Here is a 22203-nt window from a genome sequence, read left to right as displayed (position 1 = left end):
CTTTAGGCTGCTCAAGGATACATACATCTGGCAGATATAACAATTTGTCAGAAATCTTTACTCATTTCTAAGAGTCAAAGTTTTGGAGGCCAAGCCAGACAATCATAACATCTAACCTAATTTTAGATAGCTACATTTAGTTGGAACTGCTTGGGTACTATTAGTGTCATATGATGCATCCCAGCTGTAATTCTTAGTCCATGTCAGGAAGAAGAAAAGCTAGCATTTTCAATATTCAGGTTATCACTGTGCTTTTAAATAGGAATAATTCCAGATCATTGAGTATAATCAGACTCCCCTTACGATGAATATTTTAAAATCATGCTTCTTTGTTCACTGGTCTACAGCATGTGCATCTTAAAAATTGTAATTCTTATCTTCAGAGTGGCATGATACTGAAAGGAGTAAGTTACCAAAATTTTCAGAAAGCCTGTGCCTTCAGCACTACAGAAATCACGAGCCTCCATTCCAGCAAGACACTCCTCAGATCAGTTTTAAACTGTAGATGCTTATAATTAAACCTCTTAAATTTACCCTGATGAGGTTTTGAGCATAACAATAGTTAACATGTTAATTTTGGTAATTCACAATAATAATTTTTATCTAACTCTTCATATTTGTGAGAGTGAAGAGATATTAATTTTCTGTAAAAATGCATGCTTTGTTAATTGGGCAGACAGTAAGAAAGTCACAGAATCACAGGATGGTTGAGCTTAGAAGAGACCTCTGGAGATCATTTGGTCCAAACCACCTGCTCAAGTAGGGCTTCCTCGAGACAGTTGTCCAACACCATATCCAGACAGCTTTTCAATATGTCCAAGGATGGAGACTCCACAACATCTCTGGGCAACCTGTGCCGGTGCTCGGTCACCCTTAAGGTAAGAGACTGCTTCCTGATATTCAGTCCACCTCACTGTCTGCTCATCTGGCCCATACATCAACAGCTTCTCTATGAGGATGATAATGGAGACAGTGCCAAAGACCCTACTGAAGTCGAGGTAGACAATATCCACTGCTCTCCCTCAACTATCAAGTCAGTCTTTTCATCACAGAAGTTTATCAAGTTGGTCAAGCATGACTTCCCCTTGGTGAATCCATGCTGACTACTCCTGATGGTTTTCTTGTCATTCATGTCCCTGGAAATGGTTTCCAGGATTAGCTGCTCAACCAAATTTTGCATATATCAATTACATACCTAAGTAAATTACATACGTATATGTCAACTGCATACATTATAAAGTATACAAATTTGTATTTGGTTAAAAACCTTGGAAATATAAGAGTTCTTATATAATTAAAAATTTAACAGTTCTAAAACTTAAGGTTGCAGATGTACTAGACAAATCCTTACCCTACAATATACTGAGACACAAATTTACATGACCCATCTTGGAAAAATACCAGTTAGTAAACCTTTTTGTGTACAGTATGCTATTCAGTCATATGTTGACATAGAAACCAGGCTCAGCATTCTCTCTAGCAGATAGAAAGCAGTACAAAATCTATAATACTTGTAAGCTGTTACTCTTAACTCTTTTATATTCTGAAAACTGAGGTCTAGTGTTGAGAAATATTTATAAGAAATTAAACCAAATAAATCAAGATGACAATAATTCTTATCATGAATTCTTACTGGCATTTTTCAAAAATAGCTGTAAAACATTGCAACTGAGGGTTTGGCTTTGCTGTATATTTTGTCTTTATTACTACTTCAAACTGCATACTGAAATCCCTCAGGTTAAGGGAACCTTCAGAGTTAATTCAATCAGTAGTTGTAAAGTGAATGTTGCTGATGCTCAGGGTAATAATACATAGGGGACTATAGCAAAACTTATCACTCTGAACATGCTATGTGATTTTTTGCAGTGATTTCACTCACTTTGCTTTTATCCAATTTCAATAACTCGTGTGACAATATGATCCAACCACTGTAGTGTAGATAAACTAAGCATAGATAACACAGACATGCTGTCCCATTAAATAAATTAAACTTACATATATACATATTACCATTTTTATGGACACCAAACCCCACAATTTTTATGATCCTCTGGTCAGCACAGGATAGTTAGATAAATCAAGTTAGATAAATTCAGGATTCACTTTGTAGTAAAATTCTTTCAATTATCAGTAATAAGAATTATACCGCAATAAAAAAAGACAAGGATAGACAATATTTAAGGAAACTTGCAGAATTTCTCATTAGTCCTAACAAGGTATCTGGATCTCCTGAAAGTTTATTTATAGACAAAGTTCATTCACCCCTTTAAGATCTGTCTATGCATACTGGAATGCTAAACCTGTGTTTGTGCTCATAAATTGACCCAAAATATTTTCAAGGTGGAATACGGTTTCTGGTAACAGTCACAGCTTGCTCCTGGCCGAAGCAAGCTGGTGCTCTCTCAGACATGGCAAACCAGGCCCCTGACATGATCCTGGAGATATTGTTTCCAGGGTCAATAACTCCTAGGAAGCAGGTAGCCAGAGCCAGCTGAGCAGCTGGTTTACCTATACAGATGCAGGCTGCTTGCTGCTGGTTTATGTCAGTGCTAAGGAGTACACAAGGTTTAATTTACCACTGTGAACATTTACTTACAAAGTTTGTTTAAAAATACTTGTGTCCTTAATACGACTTCAAACTCTGTTATCTATTTTTGATTGTGGTCAAACAGGAAATCCAGAAAAAAAAAATCAGTCATAATGTTTTGATTATGTTTTCATATATATATATATATATAGTCTGAATTATTCTGTCTGCAGCATCATGGGTCAAGTTCAAGGGTCTGCTGTATATATGCAACAACTCAAAAACTGCATGTGGAGTAAAATAAATTACCTCTAATAATTTCACAAATCAGCAATATTTAGTGCTAGTGGTTTTACAATTTATTTCTTCAACTGTTAAATACTCAGAATAATGGTGATTTTCAAATCAGATGACAGTAATGTCTTTTCTTTCATAAAACTAAATTAGTATACATTTCTATATAGAGATGAATATATATTTATATCTCTTACAAGTGTGAATTTATATCAGTATTCTTACCGTGTTTAAAATAGGAATTGATAGTGACCAGATTGTATTGCAGAGAAAGGATGAAGAGTGATAAGTGGTAGAAACTTAATTTCTGCTTTAATATTAAATTATTCCTAACCCTATTAATCTCTATTCCTGGTATAAAAGCAGACTGAAACTGGAGACAAGAAACGGTGTAAAAGGAAATTTTATCATATTGAGACATGAAGATGTAACAACCACCCAATAAATACTAGTGCTTTTTCATTCAATTTTAAATAAGGTTTAAGGAGATTTTGAACTTTCCTTTATGATAGTTTTAAGTGGAAAATAATTATTTGTGTTTGTCAGGAAATATTTAGGAAAACAACTTGATTACATATTTTAAATGTTTCAGTTTTCTGAAATGGAAAAAAAAAAAAGGAAAACAATGTTTAATCTGGTATTATTTTTTTACTTTATAAGTGCATACATGCTTTCATTCTTTGATAGACACAGCCTTGATTGCTGGAGTTAGTTCATAGTTATAGATAGCATACAGTACCTAACTCCAACAATTAAGTCTGTGTTCACCAAAGAGTTACTGTATCCACATGTAAAATTTTTGCTCATTCATTGCTTTTAAGAAAAAAAATGTTCTATGTAAAAGTCCCCAAAATTATAATGGTCCAGGAAAATCTAATACAGGATATACTTTATCTGTAAAGAAGGAGGAAAATAGGAAATATCTGAATCTTGGGAAAACTCAGCTGTGACATCTCAGGAAAAATGCCTAAGGACATGCATTTTTCCCCCCTATGTAATAGTTAATGTTTTTAATAAAACGTTGTAAGGAAAGAAACATTATAATGGGAGAAGGTTATGAACATTTGGTAGACTCTCTGGAAGACATTTTTCTTATATTCAAATTACTTGGACTGTGACAGATAAACCACTCGCAGTTTATATATTGTTATTTTAAGGTGTACAAGATTTTCCTCAAGACACAACAGTGATTCTCCAAATAATAAGAAACGCTTTCTCCAAATAATAAGAAACACTTTTTACAAGTGAAAGACACTCCGGCTATACAGAATTCAAGTATATAGTTGAGTATAGAATAATTAGGAAATTGCAGTTCACCCATCTTTCTTGAACTATGAGGCAACACAGGAGCCATGATACCATTTTGTTAACTTCATAGGTGATTACATCTTCTCGGGTAAAAAAGAAATGATTGAATCATAGTCCTTTAATATTTCATTTTGTTTTGGGAGGGTATCTACACATTATATGGGTGTTTCATTCATTAGTTGTTATTACATTGAATAAATTCTGCCCAAATAATTTAAGAATATAAGCACATTACAAGGTATTTTTGTATCTTATACACTTTTGAAACCCCTGAAACTTAGCTTAATCATGGACACGATGGCTCAAAGACTCTCAAATGCTCTTGTGAGTTGTCTGGTTATGATGGTCAGAGAGAAGATAGAAACAGACTTGGGAAATGGAGTAGGAGGAAATGTCCCATGATCACAGAACCTTACCGTGAATGTATAGCATGGCATTGGCACCAACTATTAAGATCTCTCACCTGAAGTTCGACATATCTGATTCCGTTTCCCACCTGTATAGATTGTCAGGGTCATTCACTCTATTCTAACTGTTTCAACATAATTTGTCGCAACAACCTGTTTACACCTGGAGATTAGTCTAATCCCTTACTAGAGATCACCTTGTTACACTGCTTTTTCTTACAGCATCCTTTTAAGATCTAGATTAATAAGAAGGTGCTCTGCATGCCAAGTTCTCTTGCATTCAGACAAGCCATAAATTGCACTATCAGATTACACATACACCCCAAATTTTCATGCAATAATATCTCATTGCGTTCTGAGTCAACTAGAAGAAAACACAGTCAAACACATCTTTTAATAACTTGCCTTTGTTTACTATTTCTTATGGTTGTGACAAATAAATTCATGATACTTTTCTCACCGGTGGCAATAAAAATTAATATATCAGTCAGTGGAACTGCAGAAAGATAAAGAAAGGGAGAGCTCATTGCAAAGTCCTTGAGACAAGTAGAAACATTCATGTTGTCTTCAGAGGGAAATGGCACTGGTACTACAAGAGATTCCTTGTACAAATGTCTTGGCTTTTCAACCTCTAGAGTCAGTTCAGAAATATAGTTTTGCCACTGCATGGGGAATATGATCAATAACTCTCTACTCTGAGTAAGTGAGCAGGATGATGAAATTCTGTTAAATGGTGCAGAGAGTACTTGTGTTGGTCATGTTATGAAGATCCCACTTGACACTAGAATCAAAGACTTTAATGCTCGTAGGAGTTTTCCATTAAATGGAATGGGTTTTAGCTCAGGCCTTGGAAAAAAGACAGAATTTAGGGGGTTTCTTTGATCTTTATTTTTTAATGTGTGGGTATCTCACATGAAAATCCTCCATCCTATTAAAGAGTCATAAGCATTTAAAAATTTTAAAAAAAAGTGTTTGGGAAGGGATAAATTACTATATATGTGGCAGTTAAACTATAAGTCACTGTACAATATCTATGTCATGCAGTGGTAGAGAGCCTTGGCTATTTACAGATTCATCAGTGAAATTTGCAGACTTAAACAATTCTTTGTAAACTGCAGTGAGATTTTATCTTGTTATTCATTGCTCTGTAGTACATTTCTTCCAAGCTGTAGTATAACATAATGTTCAGTTCATTATCTACCTTCAGAATAAGTTATTTAAAAATGAAAGTGTGCACAGCAATATTTAGAAAAATAATTTTTCTTCCCTTTAGAACTGTAACAGCTTCAGAAGAGTTTGTTCATGGTGATCTACTGTGTCATATTTATTTACCCAATAATGCTGACAAATATTTACTGCTTATCAAAAATCCATAGTCTGAACTCTCTAATTTTTGTGGAAGTTATTTTTTTAATGCTGTTTCTCTTACAGCAGAATAGTCTAAGGATTGCAGAAGTACCACCTAATAAACATGATGGGATTAATGAAAAAAATATAAGGTATTATGAATGAATGTTTAATGATAAACATGACATTTTTCATTCAGTCTTCAGAAAGAAGCTTTCCACTAAAATGAAATTGACAGGACTCATATCTAGGACCTTTAGGTTGATAAATGAGGTAACTTGTCACCCTGTTGGCAAGGCAGATAGATTCCTTCTAAATTGAGTCAGATTCCACTATAATTAGAAGACTGTTCTCTCCAACTGGTATTCAGACCCCTCTCTAGCTGAGATAACCTCATGAATGACATCTGACATCAAGGTATTTCTCACTTAAAAACTGCTGCCAAAGACTAGCTTTTTTTTTCTTCTTCCTGTTTTTGTTCTTTTACTGGTTCTTTTTTTTCACTGTTTTTATGATCACTGTATTTTATCATAATCTTACCTCAGAAATATTCACCTTCTATAAGCTTTCAGCAAGATATTTTTTATCCATGTCTTCCTTTCTGTTTTCTTTCTAGAGCACACATTCCTCTCACTTTCACACTCAACTGATTTCATAGCTTCCATCTTGTGTTCATAGTCTGTGACTCCATCGCTGTCTGGAACGGATTTTTTTTTGCCTTTATTTCCCCAGTTTTGTACTGTAGTTATATAACATTTGATATCCAAGAGAAGAGAAAGTACATGGATTTTTTATCTTTTATATATTACTCTAAATTAAGGTCTTTGTTAATGTCTCCAGAGGCTGAGAATTCTAAAATATAATTAGGTAAACCACAATATAATGCTCTTAAAATGCAAAAATTAACATTGCCAAATAGCTCATACATTTGGCAGATGGTTACCCGTACAATTCATAGTTCTGATGCGACAATCAGCTTTTGAAATACTAATTTTAAATCTATATTGCTAGATCCTTTCAGATTAAAAAAAGAAATACCTAAAATGGTACTTTACTCTCTCTTACAAAACATCTCAATACACAAGGTTCTCAACAGATAAGACAATAGCTACTGTAGTAAGCTACTACTGGAGAAGAATTACTTCTCCAAGCATGCTTTGTTTCCAGGGCACTCCTTTACATTTTAACAAAGTCATTCTAAATAATACACTTGATTACATTTTTATAGCTAAAGTATGGTCTGGAGTTTATATGGTAAATACTTTACTGAAATTCAATTTGTTCTATAACCAGAATTTGTTTATATAACTGATTAACCACAAACAAATTAGGTCAAACTATTGACACCATTTGGAGCTGTAATTGGTTTCTCTAATTGGTAACTATAAACCAGAATGTAATCAGCTCAAAGTAAGTACATTTGGTGCCACTAACCAGTAAAGTTTGGGATCTCTTGGGAAAGCTTTGCAAACTGTACACTACAAACAAGATTAAAAGTCTATCAGTGTTCTGCTGAGAAGTTTGTGTGCAGAACACCATACAGAAGTGTAATAATGTATTTTTGTCAAACAGCAGAAGAATAATGTTAAAGATTTTACCTTGATGCGAAAGCTTCCACTTTAGAGAACAGATTTGAACATTATATTATTTTCCTAACTGTAACTGAAAAATCTGCTTTCAGATGCAGTATTCTTGACTGAAATGTGATCACATTATATGCATCTTCTAAACAGGTCTATCTGTAGTCAACAAAATTATGCAGAAGTGAAGAAAAATAATGGTATTTTAAGTCTAAAAAATTTCATACAAAATCACTATAAACAAATTAAAGTGCCAGGTTGTGTGGAATGCTCAGTTATGTCTTGTACCCTCAGGACATAACTCACAGACAAAGTATGTGACCACTTCCAGTGACATCAGTCTGGTCCTAATTTGTGAAGTCTCATAATCTGGAAGAAGCATTGTCTATATGACTACTAGTTAAGGCTACATTATTTATTTGCAGAAGTCATAATTTCTGTGAACACACAAACAGGATTAAAAGGAAACTCAGTCATCTACTCTGACACAAACGTAGATTCTGCAACAACATTGGGATGTCTGGTGGATTTTTGCCCCTATTTTTCTCACACTTCCAAACAAAGATTAGATTATATAACATGCTTTAAAATATCGTAGTTTTATTATCCTTCCCCTTCCCTTCCTCACTCCATTTCATGACTGTTCTTACATTTTTTCACCTTCTCGGTCGGTTCTTTCTAACTGCAGAGTCAATCCAGAGATCCTTTTTTATTTGTCTTAGTGCTCCTTTGTATCAAATGATTGTTAACAAAGCCTTTACAACAGGTGGAGATTTACAGTTATAAAGCCTGAACAAATATAGAGGACTATATTTGGATATAGCCTCTGAGATAGCCATCTAGTCTTACAAACAATGGAGAAAATATGTGCTTCTAAGGTATGAAGCATCTTATCCTGTGTGGATGTCTGCAAAGTACCAGGTAACAAAAAAAGTAACAGTGCCTGTTTTTCAGAGGAAATATTTTAAAATAGCTTACATAATAGTATCTGCACTGTGGAAATGCAGAGTTAGATGAGATGAACTCTGACTTTCTAGAACTGCTGAAATATTCCTTATATTTGGATAATTAAAATCCCCAGTGATCATTAATTTCTTCATGTATCATTTTGTTATGTTGCACTATCAGACTCGGATTATAGACACAGGTTATCTTTTTCCCTTTTATTTTCAATATAGAAATTTTAACAGGTCTGTTTTTTTCTAGCTTTTACATTCATATACAAGGGAAGATTTCCTGTCTTTTACCAGCTGCTGTTCCTAAAAATGTCTACTTTTTTATAGTCACATTCTAGAAATATCTTCCTTCCACATCCAAAACTTGGAATTTGCTTAAGACAGCTTCTACACAAGGAGCAATGAGGGACACTATTACATTAACTACAATTAAAAGAGCTTATCATAATTTTATCAACATTATTTTCTAACAAAATTTAACTTTAAAGGGATCTTTTTCAAGTATCCAGTAGTCTCCATATCCTGCATCTCAGAAGGATTTTACACACCAAGCACAATGAAGGTTCTAGAAATCAGAGTATACACAATAGCATTACATTATAATTTATGTCTTTATATAAATTTATATAATTTATGTCTCTGTCATGGTTTGAACTCGGTCAGTAGCCAATCACCACACAGCCAGTTGCTTACCTTTCCCCCTAAAGGTAAAATAAAGGATGGACAAAAAGAGAAAATTCATAGGTTGAATTAAAAAAAAAAAAAAAAAAAAGTGTAGTGATGGCAACAAAACAGCAGTAACAATAGGAAGTCCAAGCAGGAAATACACAATGAGGTTGCTTACCACCTGGTGACTGGTATGAAGACCACCTCCAGCAGCAATCTCATTAGAACAAAATATCCCACCACACCAACCAGAAATGAGAAAGAACCCTCCTCCTTTATATGCCAAGCTTAATGTCACATGATATGGAATACTCCAATGACCAATCCTGGCCCAGCCCTCTAGCAGTGCTCTCTCCCAGCTCAAGGAAAGTTAACTCTATCCTGGTTGAAACCAGGACAGCCTCCAAAGACAAATGAGGATTCTCATTTATTTATTTGATATTCTTATAATTTTGCTTAAATATATAATTAATCATTTACACAATGTAGTAACAGAAAAAAACCTGGTTGGTATTCATGTGTAACATAATTTTCTATAAAAATACAAGTGAAATTGCTTTAAAACTAACATCTTTTTATTTACAATGTTGAGAAGATTATGGGGTGGTTGTGGAGTATCATCTTAACAGACTGAACTTTGATAAAGATGCATTTTGTCTTTTTTTTTTTTTTTAATATTGGTTGTGGACTAGCAGTCTGGACCAACAGGTCAGTGCAGTTCAGTCTGGGAGTAAAATCTGTTACATAACTGGAAAGGTACAGTCTTCACTGTCTCTCAATACACTTATTTACTTCTATTTAAAAGGAAGGAAAATATCTATTTCAGTGCCTGGCACCTTGCCAGCCATTTCAAATTATGATCCATTCTAAAGAATAATTACTCAGTAACCTAGATTATCATATGCATAACAAGGAAAAGTAAACTGTAATAATTTTAAAATAAGTCTAGTAATAATTAAAATTTAACACTAACTTTTTTTTTTTTTTTCTTTTGAGGACTGAGTGAAGCTTCTCAGGATGCTCTGTGGAGAAATACCCAAGTTGAAATGTTCATGTTGAAAGTTTTAAAGAAAAATTCTGAGCTTATTTTTGACCTTTTGTGTTGGAGGATATGTAGGGGACCAAGCTGAGAAATAAATGTCTTACCGTTAACCTGAATCTGCATCATGGTTATAGCCAGTTTATAACTAGTGGACTCTTTTATGTAGGAAAGCATGAACATTTTTTTTTTTTTTTTTCCTATGGGCACACTATCTAAATTCTTATTTCTGACTTAATTGTTGGTGTTTGGGGTTTTTCTTTGCTGGTTTATTTGGTTGGCTAGTTGGTTTTATTTAGCTTTTTAAATCCTGGTTTGTGTCTCTTGTTATTTTCTGTTTTGTGGCTCACTGAACTTTCCTAGTGGGCATAAACTCTCTTCAAAGGTTCCTTAAAGACTTCTGTTTCCTCCCTCCATTTTCCATAAAGTCCCTGAAAGTCAAAGTTCTCCAGGACAATAAAAGTGGAGTTGCAACTTGATATATAGTAAGAGCTCATATTGGTGAGTTATTTTGACAGATATTAGATGTGCTTCCTCAGTGGGACTAACTGTAGAATAAACATCTACAGATTTCTGAAAATTAAGAATAAAACCTGCTGAGACCTAAGCCTTGCTGAAGGAAGAAAATATAAACCATGTAATTATGTTAACAGGCTCTGAAGCCAGTCTTAGAGTACAATATCTTTCAGCAATATAGCTTCATCTAATGAGTGCATGCAATATTCTAAGCGAGTTATGTCAATGAAATGCTTAAATGTAGTTCATAGAAAATGTTAGAAAACTGAACATCACAAATAGGTATCTTCATATATTCTGTAATTTAGCACAGACACCCATACTAACAAATAAATATGCCCCTGTGGGTCTAGTTGGTGTTAAGGGTGTAATCTGAACTGCATTTGTTTTAAGTGAAGGGTAACATGTTAAGAAATACTCATAATATGTGTACAGTTACATAAGTTAATTTCATTCTGCTGTATTCATTTGGTGCAGTTCTATCAAATCTATCTTGAAGTTCAGGACTCAAGTAACAAATAAGCAAAAGAGACTAGATTTTCTAGAGTAACATAGCAACATTTTACTACAATACAGGGTCCATCTAGTTTAGAGAGTACGTATAGTCCAAAGAAAAACTCTAAGTGATGTCTGACAAGGTGTATGGGGTTGCAGTTATTCTTGGTTACTTTTTTTCCTCTCTTTCTCGGTTAATCTATTCTTGTAAGACAACAAGTGTGTAGTGACCTGTATATTATTGAACAAATCTCAGGAAAATGTCTATGTGTGCTTATGTCTAGTGGTAGTGTGTAAACATTTTGGTGTAATTAAACCACAGTGAAACATCTTGTTCTGGGCTACTAATTGAATCCTAGCTATCATTTGAATTTAAATAAAGGAGAGATCTTCACCTTAACTGTAACACACAGCCGCTCTTTAAATGCAAACAACATTGAAGCATCATGCCCAACATAAGAAATCAAATATTCTCTCAGTGTGAAGCCTCAGTAGGTCTGTTTTATTTGTTCAGTTTGCTTACAGTCCTGCAGGTTACAGATCGCTTAAATCTGAAAATGTAATGTATCTTGGAGAGTATAAACCAAACATTCAAATACTCTTTATCTTCTTTACATAATACTAATTTTTTTACTCTCAACTCTGAATCAAGAAAAGGCAGTGAAATATTCATAAAGCACCTATTATTCACTGTGCAAAACTATATGCACGTAATAGTCACTGGAAGTGTTGAATGCAATAGATGCATTACCTTAGTGCTGTTGCCTTTTACTGCTGCTTTATATGCATGTATCCCTAGGTAGGAGCTTTCTGTTAACTGGTGGTCTGAGGAAATGTTGTGACTCACAGTGAAGATGAAATGAATTTGTCACAGCATCACAGGGTAGTAACTACAGGTGATAATTTTTTCTGAAGGTATCATTGTCAATAACTTTGTAATGCCATTTACAGTTTGACTTCATGGACAGCCTCAAAGGGAAGCTCCAGATGGCACTTTTCCTCCTAGTAATAATTATGCCTTCATGGGCATAACTAGGTTTTCAACATCAATTACTCACAAAGCTCATTTGTACCGTAAGTTAAGAACCTTTTAAGGTCTTGTTAAAAAAAAAAAAAAAATCAGAGATACAACAAAACAGACTCATTTTTAATACAGTAAAATGCCTTAGTAGAAATGTAACTCCTTTCAGTTTTAGCCATAACATAGCTTAATTATTTGGGATGATTACTTAGGATCATATTGTTTATATCTTGTGCAATATCATCCACCTTCAGAGATAAGAAAGTTTAGCAATATAGAAATAGCCCTGTTGATTTAGGTCAAGACCACATAGCTCCAAATTCTATCAGAATTCTATTTGGAATTCAAATTGTGCCTTGTGGAAACAGTGACTTTTGCAAGATGAAAAAGAGCTCCAAACTCAGAAAGAAATGGGGAAATACGATCATACCGTAAGTCTGAAAACTTTAGGAGTGTCCAATTTCTGAAATTTTAACACAGAAACAAATGAACAAGACTCTGTGGGTGAGGTAAAGGAATAGGAACCTAGGTGGCATTTTCATAAACTGCTGATGAAAGGGAAGACATTCATAAAGACATTCACATTCTGCAGGCCAACACCTGGCTGTAAAGCTTGTGCTGCAGCCGTGTCTTTAGCTCTTAAAATCACAGGACCCTCCCTAAGAAATGAAGACTCCTGAACAAACAAGAGTTCATCTGACAAAACAAGGAGAGACCATCTTTGACAGCAAGCTTCCCAATCTTAACAGCAGGGCTTTTAATGATAAGGGATGGTGACTAAATAGTAAAGAAGGTACAGGGGCATATTAAAGAATTGGTGTTGACACTCCCTATGTGAGAGCAGAACAATTTGGGATCCTTTTCAACTGTCATTGCACAAATGGATCTGCATGTGAAACAGAAGAGGACCAATCTATGAATGGTGTAGAGCTATGATCCTGGTGGAATTAGAGAGATGCGGTGAGACAGTCCACACAGCTGGAGTGCTGCCCTGCATGGACAATGACTCCATTAAAAGAGCATCCAAGCTAGCCGCAAGAATAATGCTGTTCCTTAAAGGTAAGTTGAAAGGCAAAAGCAAGAACAGCACAAGCCAGGCAATGTCCTCTCCAGCAGTGTTCTGTCTCACAGCGCACCAGACAGATGAGCAAAGCAGAATGGGTCCTATTGACAGCTCAGTGATCATCAGACACAGATACAAGCCAAATTCAAAATCAAACTAGGAAGTTCAAACAATTAAGGAATACAGATGATGACAAACCCAGGCCTGAGCTTAAAGGACCCATTCATAGCAGGCATAGATGGGGTTCTCAGGTGAGGTTGGTCAGGTCAGTTAAGGCCTATTTGTGCATTAAAGGCTTGACAGTATAAAGCTGAAAAGTAAGAAACTGGTTTGTGATGGGTGATGAGATAACAACAGCTTATGGATCAGCACAGAAAAATGTAAAATCCTGCACATGGCATGGAATTAGTATATGAAACATAATAGGCTGGTGGCTGACTGCCTGGACAGAAATACAGAAATGGACCTGGGATCCCAGTGGACAAGTTAAACATGAATCTACAGTATGTTTTTGCAAGGGAGAGAGTCAGCCTGGACGTCCCAGGCTGTAGCAGCCAGAGTAATGCCAGCAGGTCCAGGGAGGTGATTGCTCCCCTCCATTTGGCAGGTGGGAGAGGATCCTTGAGCTCACCAGTACAAGAAGGATATTAACCTACTGGAGAAAACCCAGCCAAGACCCACCAGGACACTCAGGAGCTGAAGAACATGATGTGCAAGGAGATGCTGAGAGCCGGGTCTAAGCTAAGGAGAGATCTAATTGTACTTCAGCTTCCCAGTGGTAGAGTGTAGGGAAGAAAGATTTGTCTTGTAGGTGTAGAGTTCTCTTGAAGGTGCACAGTGATAGGACAAGAGGCAATGGACAGCCAAGTTACCATATGGAAAATTCCAATTACTTCTGGAGATTCTTTTACAACAAGGGGTGTCAGACACCATGAGAGGCTGTGGGAGAAGCTGTGCCACGTCCACCCTTGAAGATGCTCATAAATCAGCTGGTCACAGCTGTGAGCAGGCTGATCTATGATGGCACTTCTTTGAGCAGGTCAATAGACCAGATGACTTCTAAAAAAACCTTCTAACCTTTATTATTCCATAATTCTACAATTATTTTGCAATAATTAAGAATCTAGATGTATATGTTTTTTAAGAAATAATATTGTTGTTTGCCAAGAAAATAATTTAGTAAGGTTTTAAGATTTCCCTTTCTCTACTTTTGTGCAGGGTAATCAGTACTTGTTCTGATGATCTTTTCCAACAATAGAGGAAAATATGTCTGCTTGGTAACAGCTTGTTTGTTACCACCTGTTTATCACTGTCTCCTAGGAAGCTCTGATTTCAATCAGTATTTTTGCTTTGGGTTGCATTTACTTTTCCCCTTCTTCTGTTATTTCTAATCCCTCATTTTGGATATAAACAAAAATATACAATTCATTTGCGTGTAATGAAATAAAAACTTGATTTGAGTATCACTATGCCCTCGGAGAGATTTGAGATTCATCTGAAGGGAAAAAAACTGTGATAGAAAGTAAATATGAAAATATCAAATGTAATACAATGACTGCAAATACAAGTAAGAATTAAACCCAGCACGTTGCAGCCTACAATAGAGTAACAAAAGCTCTTTAATTCTGCTTAATCTAATCAAAATCCTTGCTCATCTCCTAAGTATTATTTCTGTCTTTCTGTTTGAATGGAAATTAGCAGATAACAGTGCCTGACATAGTTTTTCCTATTTATTTTTTTAATTTGTATAACTTTTTTATGTCAGCTCCTATCCTCACTTTTATGAATCAAATATTTCAAATGTTTTTGTTTCCCCTCCTAAGAGAGTCTTTTCAGATTAGTAATCAAGTTCCATTACTCTCCTTACTTTTTCTGTATTTCACTTCTGCATAAGTAGAATGAGATGTCATCGGTATAATAACATTACGATCCATTCAGTGCAGTTTATCACCTTTTTAAATTCTGAAAACTTCTGCCTACTGAGCAGATATATTGAGCAACCGTATTAACATTCACAATTTTTTCCCAAGTTCTTATAGTTTATATGAATTGTGAAAAGCATACCTATATTTCTAGTCATTTTTCTTTGTGTTTATTTATAGCAGAATTTCTTTATTTCTACCTATTAGTTAAATTCTGACAGAAAATCTCCCAAATATTTTAATTTCATTTATTGGAAGATACCTTTAAATAGGTCACTAGTGTACTAAAGTATGAATAAATAATAAATATTACCTATGTATAAAGGCATTAGAACTCAAGACACTTTAAAAAATAAAGCAAGGATTTAGAGAATAGAAATTAAATATTCTGGAACATAGCCTTATCAATAAATGCAAAACATAAATTCTATTTTCTGTATATCTGTTGTTTCTGCACCTATTATAGATGGAATATCTTTCTTCTGCATAACACAAAGATTTGAAATTAATATTGGCCCGTTTCCATGAGAATCTACTCTCATTTTGTCTAAGCTTTAGCTTATGGGCTAAGTGTTATACTTTCACAGCTTGGCTACAATATAGATCTACAACAAATACTTCATTTTAGTCCAGGCTTCATCACTGAAAGTTACAATATGCTCTGTTTCCTTTCTGTCTGTCTTTACAGCTCTGGAGGTCATTGGTGAGTCTATTTTAATACTCCTCTTTCTGTGATAGATTTTATTTCTCAGTGCAGGCAATTAATATTAAGATTTTACTAACAGTCCTGGTAGGTATGGTGCTTCATTTTCTGCTTCAGTCAGGTCAGCAACAAATAGAAACCCTATAAAATTGTATCCAGGAAATTCTATTTGATCTGATTTCTTTCATCATAACCATTCCTTGGCCAGTAAAACCTCACCGAATGGGTTTCACTATAATTATAAGTGATCACTGATTGTAGGCCTGGTATTGCAATCATTTTTTCTTACTGATTATAGTCTTCTTCAAATCAAAGGTATATTAGGTTGTCTTTCTTCTTGTAAATGTCCAGATTTTACAACAAGATAAGAAGCCTGGATTTTATTTATTTATTTTCCCCAGTAATTATTTGGACCTCAAAGTTTTCTGCAGAGAAGATAACAGCATTGGTTTCTAATAGCTAGTATCTGATGAAAGTCATCTTTCCTCTATTCCCAGACTGTAATTCTATTACTTGTCAATTTGCTAGCAGCTAACACTCAGAGTTGGCTCGGTAGCTTGATATAACTCTGGAGTTTTAGGCCAATGTACACAATATCTTCTAATAATTTTGTAACTATTTAGGGCTATAACTCCTCGTAATGATTTCTCTGTCTCCAACTGTTTTTTGGACAACTCTGCCTGTTCCATGATAATCACTGAAAGGAACAAGCATTTCTTCTGGGACACCCTTTTTAAGATCAAAAGACATATTTTACAAGACAAGCTTTTCTAGTGATTATTTATCATTTCATGTTCTGTCATCCTTGGTTCTTTAGAACTGGAGGTATTCCAAAACCTTGTTACTGCTTTTCATAACTGATGGTCTAACTATCAGCACGATGCACAGCCTCTAAATAATCTTTTAAAGCTTCAGATCAGTTCTTAGCATGATATGTTGAATTCTTCAGAGTTTCATGAAGTGTCTGCAACATGTTTTGTTCACTTTAGTATAAATATTTGCTGCTGTTCTTGACACAAAATAATAGAATTGAGCACTATACAGTGAAGTGCAATTGATTATGTATTGAAATTTCAGTAGTTTTCTGGATGCCTATTTTGCAGTTCTAACACAAACATAATATTTCAAATATGAAAAATATAAATATTTAGCCCTAATCATCAACAATAACATATAGCAAACGCAATAGCAATGTCTATTCAAGCATACCTGTAATTAAAAAATATGACAAAACATCCTAGCAAAGAAAAGGTTAATTTCTTGTGAAGATACATAATAAAACATTTTACAGGTGCATAATTGTTTGGAAGAAGAGAACACATTGTTGTATGAATTTGCTGGTCATGTATATTACCAAAAAAATAAAACCACATAATCTTTAAAAATATTTATAAACCTGGATAATAAAATTATTTATAAAATACCTGGGTAAAAGTATTTCTAAACACAGGATAATATTTGAATTTGTTCATATTGTTTCGGGAAGTAGAATAGATTCCCATGGTTTTTAATATATATTTGGCTTGGGATAATGACATTACATTAGAAACACTAGAAGAAAATTAAAAGTATGAATGTGGTATTTGAGCATGAGATTCATTTCACTTAACATCAGTTATCTGATCAGCTAGATTGCCTCCACAGATACTGAAGAGGATTCTCATTGCACTGATCAGTACCATCTTTTAGGAGAAGTTAAATTACTTTCTGAAAGAGCTTATTTCTATCATGTGAAAAGAGAAGAAAACTAAATAACTACTCTACCTTAAGACAGGAAGTTTTCAGATGGTCTAAAAGAAGGTGAACTGGTTCTCACTTAGAGTCACAGAAAGAAATATTACATGGTCTGTATTTAAGGTATTAATTTCATAATTTTATACTAGTACGTAAAAAATACGTAATTGCAGTGCATCAGGTAGTTAAATAACGTTGAAACTCACTCTGATATTCCTCAGTCTTTTACTGTGGATGGATGAAAACCTAGAAGAGTAGTCTTTAGCAGCTTATTACCTTTGGATCTCTTTAGCCTGGTTGCTGGAGGTGGAGTGGGCCAGTTTCCTTTCTTTTCTCTGGGATGGGATAACACAGAAAAGAGAAAAGACTGAGTTTCTCTTATCTGATTAACTCATCTCTTGCTGCCACATCATTCTTGATCTATTTATTGAGTAAGGAATAATGATAAATAGCTGATCATCTTGACTGAGAACAATGCAGAATTTTTATAAAGTCTCCAACTCTATAGTTGCCATAGATAGACTTCATCATTGTGTCTACAAGAGATAAAACCAGTCAGTGTTAGGAGTCAAAGTGTAGTTAATGAAAAGAACCAAGTATCAATACAGCTGCAGTTATTTCACTAAAGAAAGCAAATAAACAAAACATAATACCTGAATAAGAAGACAAATTAGCCAATGTATTCAAACTTCAACATTCACTTCTGAAGTTAAGCGAATGTCTGTTACAAATGTAAATGTCACATGTTTATTTGGTTTTGACAATGCATATCCAAGACTGTTTTTTCACCTGTAAAAATTTTCATTCATAAAACTCTCTGAAAGAAACAATTCAGTTATTTGGGGCACTTGATAGGACAACATTTCAAAAACTATCACTTAAAATTCTCTCTCTCTATTGGAAATACACTGTCTTTAATTAACTCGATGTCTAAAACTAGCAGGTAGATTATATTTTTTAGGTATCTGGGTCAAATCAGGGAAAACAGTGAAAAGGATAGAAAGGGACGCTGCTGTGGAAAGTAAAGCAAAAAGGCAAAGGAAATTAGCTATGGCATGGCAAACCCCAGGGGCTTTTGCACTGTCCAGATTGGTCACCTGCACTGCCAGTGCTGTATTTTCCGAGCTTATGTTGTCTGTAGCATGTGTCTCTGACAGTGATGTACTACAGAATGGCTATCCTACTAAATACATATAAACACATCATTTCTGAGACTAAATGGTGTTAGTACAATGCAATTAAAGGAGTCAATCTTTACCCAGATTATGCTAGCTAAAAAACAGGACCATGAAAACTGATCGCATGAGATTGTTGCTTTACAGAAGTGTGATGGTTTGACTCTGGCTAAATGCCAGGTATCCACCAAGTCGCTCTATCACTTCCCCCCCCCTTCCCTTTGTTTTCTCAACAGGGTAAAGAGGGGAAAGAAGATAAACTAACCCTTGTGGGTGAAACAAAAGCAGTTTTAATATAAGCAAAGCAAAGCAAAAGTCCGCGCGCGGAAGCAAAAGCAAACAGATTTATTCTCTACTTCCCATGAAGAGGCGATGTCGGGCCTTCTCAGGAAGCAGGGCTCCAATACACGTAGTAGTTGCCTCGGAGGACCAAGGGTGACCCCACCCCCTTCCTCCTTTCTCCCAGCTTTATACTGAGCAGACGTCATATGGTATGGAATATCCCTTTGGTCGGTTTGGGTCAGCTGTCCTGGCTGTGTCCCCTCCCAAGATCTTGCCCACCCCGTCCCACTGGGGAAAATATCAGAAAGAACCTTGGTGCTGTGTAAGCCCTGCTCAGCAGCAGCCACAACACCAGGGTGCTATCAACACCCTGCAGCTCCCAGCATAAACCACAGCACCGTGAGGGCTGCTATAGGGGAAAACCGATTCCAGTTCAGCCAGACCCAATACAAGAAGGAAAACAAATCTTCTGTAAACCATCCTTTACTAGGAGAAAAAACCCAAAAAAACCAAAAAAAACCACAACCCACAAAAAGAGACAAGTAGTGAATGAAGCAATATTTTGGAGAAACACACTGACGAACTCAGTACCTCCCTCTCCACTTCCACTCCTCAGAAAGCTGTAGAAAGCAGTGAGGTTGCCCCTCAGCCTCCTTTTCCACAAACCAGACAAACCCCGAGTCCTTAAACACTCCTCATAGGACATTCCTTTCAGCCCTTTCACTAGCTTTGTTGCCCTCTCTGGATGCATACAAAGACCTCCACATCATTCATAAATTTTGGGGCCCAGAACTGTACACAGGACTCAAAATGAGGCCACACCAATGCTGAATACAGTGGGATAACCACCTCTTTTGACCAGCTGGTTATCCCTATATCTTCTACTAGAGTACATCAGAATAAGTTTATTGAAACCCTAGCAGAAAAAGAAAGAACTATTACCCTTAGAAAACACACAAAGATGATCTATAAAGATAAATACTTGGTTTGAGAATACAATTTCAGATTTCAAATGGCTCACGACAAGCTGTTTGTTCCTAAAGGTTGATTAGTTCCATTTGTGCTATTAGTTCTGCCTTCACCTGCTATGTTCACTTCACAATATTATTAAATATTTAGCCATAATAATGTTATTAAAATATCTGACTGGAATTCAGACTTGTAGAAGATATCTATTATACAGCGACCTTTGTATGTATGCACTGAAGGGTAAATGTTAAGCAGGTACTTGGTCTTTGCCTGGGCATGATTGATTATCATGTAATCACAGCTTGTATAAATTAGACAACTTCATGTTATATTGCACAGGGCAAAATTTTCCATCTTTCAAAAAGTGTGTATATAATATCAAGTGTATATAATGTAGAATATCTGTATATATATATATTATAAATTATACATTAATTAAACTAAAATCAAGTCATATATTATAAAATTATGTATTATAAATACACTTAATATTTTAAAATTTTTAAATTTATATAAAAATAGTTTTCCTTACTGTTTAGTAATTCTACCTATCTAATTCTGCATGTGATCTTTTTCCTTCTAATCACATACAGTAAGAATACAGTTTGAATAATGCTTAGTATTATTATTTAACTTCTTTTTTACATTCTTTAAAGTCATTCATTTACCCTTGATTTTTATTATTTTTTCCTACTTTATAAAAACTGTAGAAGTTTATTTTTAGGAGATGAAAAGAAGCTAAAAGAAAAATAATTGTTAAATTCAGTTGTCAATAAGTGAAAAGAAATACAAGGGGGAGGAAAAGACTAACACGTTAAATCTCTTGGTTTTAATCCAGTCCAAGACAGTCTAGCCCAGTAAAAACATTTATTTGCCAATATTGTTAAAAGGCTGTAATCCTGTTATGCTGACCTGACGGTGCAATATCTCAGAATTTATGTGCATTTATATTGGCCTGAAACAGTTATGGGCTAGGGGTCAAGCGACAATTGCCAAACCTATTTTAACTTATGATTATGTAGTTGGAAGTCTAATAAACCTAGGTAGTTACTGCATAAGAAAAACAGCTAACTGACATTGGGTGTGCTAGTGTGTGACTTTTTAACAGTGAACCAGTAAGAATGAAAAATGTTTTAAGAACATTTTAAACACAAGAACGAGTAGGAAAAGACTGTCACTATGAGTATCAAAACCACTCCCTGCAAACTCAAGATGCTTAAGACTTGCTGATACAACATACTTTATGTCTGCTTGAAGAAGATTGGTACTGTTGACTTTAGGACCCAGAAGGACCATAACCCTCTTTCTCTCCATAATCCCGCTGCAAACCCTTGTCTCTGAAGCTACTGGCCACCTGTGTACTAAGGAGCCAAGGCTCACCTCTAATATGTCAGAAGTGCATCATTTTCCCTGAGACTGCTGAGAAAGACCTGTGAGGAAATCTGTAGAAGAAAAAGAAAATAAAATTACAGGCAGCAGCAGATTTGTTGACATGTGATCATTAAAAATTTAGAGATTCAAAAGGAAAACCTCCAACAAGAAAATATTAAAAACCTAAAGGGGGGGAAGAAACAAGACAAGAAGTGTAGCAAGGACTTATCAAATTATTGGACCAGTTAATCAGTGTTGGCTCATTATTAATTATGCTTAACCACTACATTAGTAAAGTAAACCCAAATTTTGAAATAAAAATTAATACAGAGAACTAGTTTAAGTAAATAAGTTAAAACAAATGAACAAACAAAGATCCTAAAAATTCCTTATAATACACACTTCTAAACTGTAACATTCTTGATATATGATAAAAAAAGGGGTCAGTATCAAGACGGAGAATGAATTTCTAATTTAGTCTGAACACTGGTATACAGAGGATCCTGTAGTTCACAAGGGTACTCTTCACTCATAGCAGCTTGTTATGTGTGTCTGAGGCTCAAGTGTCTGACACAAATAAACACTTATTATGTGTTTCTTCCTGCTCAAGAGCAGATTACGAAGATCCTGAGAAATTAAAAGATAAAAACAACCCACCTTATTAACTTGAAATTCTGAAGCCTGGTTTTATTATTTTGTTCTATAGGAGTTTATTACCTTTGTAATGAAATATTAATTTTATATTGCTATAACAAGATCATCTACTAAATCACTAAATAAATGTAATCTATATTAAATTTATTCTGTCAGCAAACTCTTCAGTCATTA

Source organism: Athene noctua, chromosome 1, assembly GCF_965140245.1.
Source record: "Athene noctua chromosome 1, bAthNoc1.hap1.1, whole genome shotgun sequence".
Taxonomy (NCBI): Eukaryota; Metazoa; Chordata; class Aves; order Strigiformes; family Strigidae; genus Athene; species Athene noctua.
Note: the sequence above shows the minus strand (reverse complement) of the source record.